Raw genomic sequence first — 9,977 nt, forward strand, 5'->3', positions numbered from 1 at the left:
ATGTGTTAGAATGACCTTGAGAAACCCCAAAAATCACCTTGGTTCGTCAAAAAGCTGCTAGAAATCGTCTGGATGCGAAAGTCATTAATTAGGGTATTTTTCGGGCCTTAAATAGGAAACAAATCTGAACCGGGCTCAAAGTGGCGCGGCGCGCCATATACTCGCGCGGCGCGCCAAATCACTGCGCGGTGTGCCATTTGCTGTAAGTCTGATTTCTGGTCTTCTGAAAACTATCGAACTGATTTTTATGCCCATTGGAGCGGCGCGCCACCTTTTGGAGCGGCGCTCCAGACCCCTTTTTGCTGAATCTGAGCTGAAAACTCACTAATATCACCTGTTTTCGAACCAAACTCGAATCAAACAAATCCCTTTCACTTGCTTTCATATAAAATCACTAAAAACCATCAAATATCTTCAAAATTCATATCCTTGGTCTTAGAACTCGAACTTTCAAAACACTTATCAAAATAACACCAAATCGTATCCAAAAGGACCAAAATGTACCCGATATCGCTAAGGAAAACGCGTACGAAATATGCGATATCATTGTTCGAACCAAAACAAGTAGTAGTTTAGCAGGTATCCAAGTGAGGGTTCGATGATTTTGAATGGTAATTTGAGGTTGAATAGTTGTAATAGAATCAGGTATATATAGTGGTAGAAATCGTAGGTGATGCTGGAAGTGGTGTTGTTGCTCAATGTTGAGTGGTAGTCGTGGGGTTTGTTCGAAGGTAGCAGGTGGTCATGGTCTTGATCGTTAACAGAACTAGTCGAGCAATGGTAGTAGTTTGAGTAGAAAACAAGTACGACGATGGTGGTTGATTTCGATGGTTATTCATGAAAACAGAAGTAAAGAAATAGCAGTTCACGATGATTTAGGCTGTTGTTTTCGAATCGGAAATATAAGTACAAATGGTGGTGTATTTCTGGGTCATCACATCGAGGGTGGATATGGGTTTGAACTGGTGATCTTCATTGAACAACAAATCAATAGTCGCAGGTTGTGGTTTGATTATTGGGTCGAGTCTTACTAGAGAAAGGAATAGCAAATAGAAGTTGTTAGATGATGATGAATGTGCCTGAATAATGATATAAACATAATAAAGAAATAATATAATAATAAATTTAATATAAAATATTAATACAACGTGCTAAAAATATATCTTAGAAGTATAGTCTGCCGACAGTTTTTAAGGGGTATATTTCGTACCCGTTGTTAAACAGTGACGGATAAAAGTCTTCAGAAAAATCCCATATTTTTGAATTAACTATATTTATTTATTTTGGTCATTATGGTATAAAATTCGAGTATTAACTATTAAATAAAAATTACATCAACTGTCCCTCTCATTTATGGGTGAAATATAAAAAGTGTTAAAATTTAATAACTAAATCCTAAATACATTTTTAGTAAGCCTAAATTTTATAGAACTCATTTTCGGATCATCGTTTATTTTAAAATCACATAAGTTCATTTTTAATTGATTAATAACTATCAAGATGACAAACGAGTGCTACGAGCATTTATTAAATAAATTCTAAATCATATATATATATATATATATATATATATATATATATATATATATATTCAATATACTTTTCATATATATATAAATTTATAGTAATATTATATATTATTTTTATTTACACAAATGAATTAAATCACATAAGTTTCTCTTTCATATTTATATATTTATATTTAAATATTTATGTATTTATTTACAGATAGTGTTTCGCGAATCATCGGGAATAGTCGAAGGTCAAATGAATATATGAAACACAGTTCAAAGTTTTTGAGATTTCAACATTTCAGCCTTTGCTTATCGTGTCGAAAACATATAAAGATTAAGTTTAAATTTGGTCGGAAATTTCCAGGTCGTCACAGTACCTACCCGTTAAAGAAATTTCGTCCCGAAATTTGATTGGGATGGTTATGAATAATAATAAGTATGTTTTCATGACACATACGAGTTGATAAATAGAGTTTTATTACCATAGAGTAATATGGATAAAATAATTTGAGTACTCGAAGTGCATAAGTGAAGCTATCGCAAAAGATTAAAATAAAGAAATAGAGATTCGTCTTAACTTTTGACGTAGTCATGGTTGATTTCCGGAAATCAAGAAATTTAGAGGAAATCTTCGTAATAAGATTTGGTATTTCTATAATTAAGGAAATTAGGATCATCTTTGGTTAAATGCGATAATCTGTTTTGATTGTTCTGTCAGATATTTCACTATAAATCCACCCTATTCATTTCCTTTATTTTATGGAGTTCCATCCTTTTGTTTTCCCTTCCAGACTTTAAGTCAAGCGAATAATGGTCCAGAATTCATAGATATAAAGTTTCGAATGAACATGGCTAATGTTCTAAGAGAGAAATCGTAACAGCACGATCTTGTTTGGTTAAGTTACCGGAATTCAAAAGAGAAGATAGAACTATCAGGAAGATATGTTCTCGATATGTTTGGAGATTAAGTAGAATGTAAGAGTCGTGTAACATGACACATGATAACGTTATGGTCTGTGAATCATCATGTTTCATTAGAAGCTCGGCATGACTTACTGCAATATAATCACGTTGATCAAGTGTCATTATATTATACTAACTCATGCTTCAATTTCCAACACTACTTCAAAAACATTCATACTTTAAATTCGAAAGTTTACAGGTTATAGAAACTAACAGTTTCTTATATGATGTAACACTGATAGCGCGAAGAGATAAATGATTTCAGATAAGATTAGTTATGAAAATATCGAGGATATTTATAATGAAAGATACGATGATATCTTAGAATTTCTAATATCGATGAATGATGATGAAGATTTGTCCATAAAGATTTAGAGTCAGGAGCAATGTACTTGATAATGACTTCAGCAGGTACTGAATTATTTGGATTCCTTGAAGGTAGCTTTAGTCTTTATGATTTGTTCACAGCCTCCTTCATAGTTTTGTATAATTTGCTTTTCGGTACTAAATTTTCTATTGAGCGTTTCCAACACTCCATTCTTTATCATCATACTTTTGACTGTTAAAGTCATCAACAGTTTTCTTGTTTTAACAGCTTTCTTAAAATTCAAAGAACTGATTCGTAGACTAGAGTGCTTTTCAGAATTTTAGAATGGGAGATTATAAGTCTAAGAGATAAATGTTATATGTATACATATAACTATTAATGTAGGAACACAGCGAGATTCAAAATACTGATTGCTGATTTCCCGATATTTGGTATGGCAATTCTCTTTACAAGATGCAGATGAGTATATAATAGGGTTTTAATGAACAAATATAATGTTTCTTCAGAAAGACTTAAGGCCTGCTAGCGTGATGGAATATAAACGGTTCCCCTATAACGATGATGAAAGGCAAACTTATATATCAAGGTTATAATAAGGCTAATCCGAATGAAAAGTCGAAGTTGACTTGCTGGAGATGTGACAAAATTGGCTATTCTGAAAAGAAATTGCATTGTTATTTTCGAAAATAACAATGCCAAAGGAGCTAGCACAGATACGTGTTAAGCGTTTACTCAGTTTTCGAGTGTTTTCAGGTGCATAACTATATGCATCAATCTTTTCTTCTGTAGATGAAGTGTGGTTGGTTCATCCTCTCGAGTGAGGTGTTTTCAAGAATCATGAAAGGTTTGAACGCAGATTGTAATCGTCAAGATACAAATGAGGTTTAAGATGAAATCAAATGGCAAACATAAAGAATTGTTTAGTTTCATATGTTATAATCAATATTTTAATTCATTTTAATTGTCCAATGTTGATAGTCCACAGCTAGTAGTCCACAGTTAGCAGTTCAATAATTCATATATAGTTTAATATATTATATTCAAATTAATTAATACATGTCGTGACCCATTATATACATGTCTCAGACTCGATCACAACTCAAAGTATATATATTATTATAGAATCAACCTCAACCCTGTATAGCTAACTCTAGCATTACTGCATATAGAGTGTCTATGGTTATTCCAAATAATATATATAGATGCGTCGATATGATATGTCAAAACCTTGTATACGTGTCCCGATATTTAAATGCGTAAATAACAGTATTTAAATGACGATAAATAAAGTGCGTAAAATAAATAACAGAAATTAAATGACAAAAAATAAAATTACGAGAATTAAAATTGCGATAAATTGCGATAATTAAATGTAATAAGGAAGTAACAGTTAGCTAGGAACAGTTAGCTAGGATTTTGTTAGCGTGGATTCTTAACAAAAAATTTCTCATAATTAATTTGTTTGTTTCTAACAAATTTTATTTTTGTCCAATGTTTTCTTCATTATGCCACTTGTTGGATTCTGGTAAGTCAAAATCCAAATATGAAATTGAATGAAAATGGTTATTCTGTGGTGAACGGATTCATATATCTGTGGATGTAAGTAGGATAGTAAATGACTGTTGAATCAAATTTGAAGAATGTACAGTGTAACTTATTAATGTGAAATCTAAATATTCCTCGGGTATTACCTACCCGTTAAAATATTTTCATCATTAACAGTTTTTACGAAAAAATTTTTAATTACAATCTTTATGAAAACAGATATGCACATATATTTTCTTCAGATGTAATACAGATTTAATGAGTTAATATAATATTAATCTCATTTGTTTTACCATTAGAACTAGAATACATAATCTTTAAAAAATTAGAGATTACATAATCGTCATGCAGAACGGAGATAATTGATGTAGAACGATACGTAGTATGATGATTATAATCGAGGTACAGAATGAGATGTTGAGGCATGTGTTGTTGATGGAATGGGTGTTGTTACTAATGGTATTGTTGGTGCCGGTGATGTTGCTGAAGCTGGTACGTTTTGCACCAGATTTTCCAAGGCTACAACTCGGGCGTGAAGCTCGTTAACTTATTACTCCGGGATGATTGTCGGTAGGAACGAGCGATTGAATAATGTTTAGAATCTGAGTTGTGACACAGTCATGGCGAGATACTCTGGAAATGAGAGAGAAAATGGTGTTTCAAACAGGTTCACCGGTAAGTGCTTCAGGTTCTTCGCCAAGAGGTGAATCCGGTTGATGGAAGGGATCGCCTTCTTCGCGTCTCCATTGATTAAGTCGACTACGATCCCATCAGATGAATTGGGGATGGCTGATTGGTTGATTCATTCTGGTGACACTGCTTTCGGAGCTTTGGTGGACATCCATGTCGGAATAGCTGTCGGAATCTAAGGAATTTTAACTAGTTGCAAGTTCCATCATGTATGGTTAGATAAAAGGGTTTGCGATATGAAATGATTTTCGGCTATCGGGTGGTATTCTAATTACATAGGATATCTATATAGAGCAAAAGATTTCGTAGATTATAGAGGAATTTACGACATATGTCAGGCAAGTCTACAGTAATAGATGCGCTAAGATATGAATTATCAGATACGCTAAGATATGTATTTTGTCTATACACTATTAATGCAATCAATGCAGTAAGATGTGTTTAGACTAAGAGTGATAAGCAAGTGATTTCCTAAGAATGATAAGCAGATAATTTTCTAAAAATGATAAGCAGATACTTTTCGACACAAAATGATAAGCAAAACTTTTGACATGCAGACACGGTCGAAGTCCAGACTCACTAATGCATCTAAACAACTATCAGTTAGACACACTAATGCAAGACCTGATTCACTAAGACCACCGCTCTGATACCACATGTCATACCCCGTCCTAATCCATCTAGACGAAGTCACCAACATCTGGTCCCATTGCGATGATCGACTCCAAATAATGTCTTTAAAATGAGCAAATGCACAGTGGAAGATTTCTTTCATACTTGAGAATAAACATGCTTTCAAGTGTCAATCAAAAGGTTGGTGAGTTCATAGGTTTATCATAATATAATCAAATTCATCATTTTGATATACCACAAGATTTAAATGCTGCATGGTACAAATGGGCCCGAATCATATACCCACCTGTAATGTACATGGGATATCTTTTAAATACAGTACACCTTTCTCGTGTACGAAATCCTTTTTCATAAATCTTAGTAACCGTACACATATCTCGTGTACAAAATATAATACACATAACCTGTGTATAAAAATCATTCTCTCGATACATAACATTCACTTTACTTTCCCTGCTCAGCTTGGTAACCGACCTTAACATATAATGCGCATCAATAATATCCCCAAAACAGAACATCCCGTCTGTATAATATATAAACTTTGAAGTACTAAACACCACGCCCACTAGCTCTTCTGTCTAGTGAACATTCTGGGTGGGGGTGTTAAACCCGGTAGCTACCTTTAGGATTCGTGTGAATTAGGGCCATACCCGATTCTAATTCTTAGGTTACCAAGCAATAATAATCAGAGGAAAAATATTCACAACAATTAGTGGCAATTATCACGTCCAACTAATTCAATAATAATAATCCACAGAACTTCTGTCTGCATAATAATTCATTCGAGGAATGTTTTGCTTGTGTCTATCTCGTCAAACATTTATAAAAGAATCTCAGTTCAAAAATATAGATTTCAAGGCATTTAATAAAGCAGTTGTAAAAATAGCACATGTATTCTCAGTCCCAAAAATGTAAAGAGTAAAAGGGAATCAAATGAACTCACCATACTGTATTTCGTAGTAAAAATACATATGACGGCATTGAACGAATGCAAGGTTGGCCTCGGATTCACGAACCTATATCAACTATGTATATTAATACATATAATAGTAATCAAATAATTTCATTTATTAATCTTATAATATTTATATGTTAAGTGTTGTAATTATATGAAATTTAGGGTAAATCCTAAATAATATATATATAATTATGTATATTTTATATCTTAAATTATATGTTATCCATATATATTTTTAAAGTAATTAATATTTATACACATGATTATATATATATATATATATATATATATATATATATATATATATATATATATATATATATATATGTATATTTAGTATTTTATCAAAAGTTAATAATTTGTTATATGTAAAAAAAAATGTTAATATGTTCAATATATAATTATATGTAGTATTAATATAAGTATATTTTTATATACATAATATTTATTTGTTATGAAAATAATAATAATGATAATAATAATAATGATAGTTTTCAATCATATTAATAATACTAACAATAACCTTAATGATACTACTAATTATAATGATCCTAATACTAATAATAATAATAATATATTTATCGTAATTATATTAAATTTACTTATACATAATAATCATACTTGTAATTAATTTATAATCATACTTTAGTTATTATTATCTTTAACATGCATACCAATTAATATTTTAAGTAAAACCTATAATAATTTATATCATAATCATAGTAGTAATAACAATACTTATATTAATAGTAATGATAACTCTAAAAATTTTATAATAATACTTAATGATAATATTAAGGATAACAATAATAACAATAATAATAATAATAATAATAATAATAATAATAATAATAATAATAATAATAATAATAATAATAATAATAATAATAATAATAATAATAATAATAATAATAAAATTTAAAAAGAAAACTACCTTCCCAAAAGCTTTTATAAAAAGATCTGCCCAGAACCGGACTCGAACCCACGACCTCTCGTTACTCAACAACACCCTTAACCAACAATCTGTTTGTCTATTTCTGGAATCTAACATACCCGAGTTTATTTATCCCTCTTTTTTTTTTCTTTTCGTTTTTCTGCCCAACAACAAAAAAACATTCACGGCCCAACTGCCTTACTATCCCAAAGAGCAATTCATGGCCCAATATCCACATAATCAAACCTAATTCCATTGTAGTATATTTAGCCCAAGATGTAATAGGGTTTTCGGGGTTCAATTGCAACCACGAACAATAGAAGTCGAGAAAAAAATAAATAAAAAAAATTTCGGTTACATTGGAAATTATCCGATGGTTTTGTTTGTTCGAATAGCACACACGATCAGGAAGTGAATTTGCACAAACATTATCATCATCGTGAAACCTTTATCATCTCCTCTTTATAATCGTTTTCATTATCATCGTGAAGATGGGTTAGGTTAATTGGTAATGGATGGGATTGTGATAATTCAGGATGGAACAGAAGTACGTACCGTTTGCCAGTTCTGATCAAAATAGAAATAGGTAATGATAATAACAAGTCTAAGGTTATGATGGGTATTTGTTTGGGTGGTTCACGATGAAAACAGACTCGACAACGCAGCAGTTTTTCATGATAACATCTGAAAGGAATTAGTTGTAGGTGACTGTAACAATAGAAGAAAGATAAAGAGAGATGGTGATAGAGTTGAGTTTGTGTGTGGCCTTCGTTAACAGCAAGTAACACGGTATCATCTTCTCCATTATGGCGGTTGTGACAAGAAACAAACATAGCAGAAAATTGAGCTGTTGTTCGAACCAAAACAAGTAGTAGTTTAGCAGGTATCCAAGTGAGGGCTCGATGATTTTAAATGGTAATTTGAGGTTGAATAGTTGTAATAGAATCAGGTATATATAGTGGTAGCAATCGTAGGTGATGCTTGAAGTGGCGTTGTTGTTCAATGTTGAGTGGTAGTCGTGGGGTTTGTTCGAAGGTAGCAGGTGGTCATGGTCTTGATCGTTAACAGACGTAGTCGAGCAATGGTAGTAGTTTGAGTAGAAAACAAGTACGACGATGGTGGTTGATTTCGATGGTTATTCATGAAAACAGAAGTAAAGAAATAGCAGTTCACGATGATTTGGGCTGTTGTTTTCGAATCGGAAATATAAGTACAAATGGTGGTGTTTGATGATAGTGATATTTTGATGAAGGTGAGTTTGTGTTGTTCTTGATTAGATACATAAGCATATAATAGTAAATGGGTATAGTGGATTCTCTTGATGGTTGTCGAGTGAAACGACCCGTCCATATTACTATAAACGCAGTACGTTCCATTGGTCCCATAGCGAGGTATTTGACCTCTATATGATACGTTTTAGAAAATATTGCATTCGTTTCATAAAAAGCACATCATTATTATACATAATGCATGTTTTAAACAAGTGGGCGATTATTTAATAAATATTCCCCAAAATACATCGGTTTTCAAATACTACACACGTGATGTAACAGTCAAATATAATACATGATAAAGGTTTTATTGAATGCAACACTTTAGTTAAATAAAAGTATGAGACTCCATGCACAGCTTGCTCAGATAATGCAACAGCGGAAGACTTTCTTAAGGACCTGAGAATAAACATGCGTAAACAGTCAACACAAAGGTTGGTGAGATATATAGGTTTATCATCGATATAAATATAGACCACAAGATTTCATAGTTATAAATATATGTACACTCGCAAGTGTATAAAAGTATTCTATAAGTTGTTGAGCGCTTCGGTAACCATACTTAACCATTAATGTGGCATATTCCCTTTATTATGAAATCTCCCTACACTGTACCAAGTGTAGTAAAAATGAAGTACTATGCAACTGTTTACGATAGTAGAGTGACTAGCCCGGTTGGGGTTGTTAAACACGATAGATCTATCAATAGGATTTGCGCTTACATGTTCTTACAACATGTAAATATTAGTTACCAAGCTATTAGGGAAGATATGCAATGTGGTACAACTCAACGTAGAATATATTTTAAGTACTTGTATCCATGGTGTAAAACATAAAATGCATGTATTCTCAACCCAAAATATTTTTAGAGTTTAAAAATGGGACTATATACTCACAGTAGTAAAAGTATATTAATAATAAGTTTTCAACTTATTAAAAATATGACCGTCGTCCTTGGATTCACGAACCTATAACAATAATAACGATTCAGATAATAATACAACATATGAATAAAATAAAGCAAGTTCATAGAATACTTATATAATAATTTTTAACATTTTATGTTAGTAGTCCATTGTTAGTAGTCCTTTGTTAGTAGTCCAAAATAGTCCGAAAAGTCCAACAGTCCAATAATCGGTAT

This window comes from Rutidosis leptorrhynchoides, chromosome 10 (assembly GCF_046630445.1).
Source record: "Rutidosis leptorrhynchoides isolate AG116_Rl617_1_P2 chromosome 10, CSIRO_AGI_Rlap_v1, whole genome shotgun sequence".
NCBI classification, from domain to species: domain Eukaryota; kingdom Viridiplantae; phylum Streptophyta; class Magnoliopsida; order Asterales; family Asteraceae; genus Rutidosis; species Rutidosis leptorrhynchoides.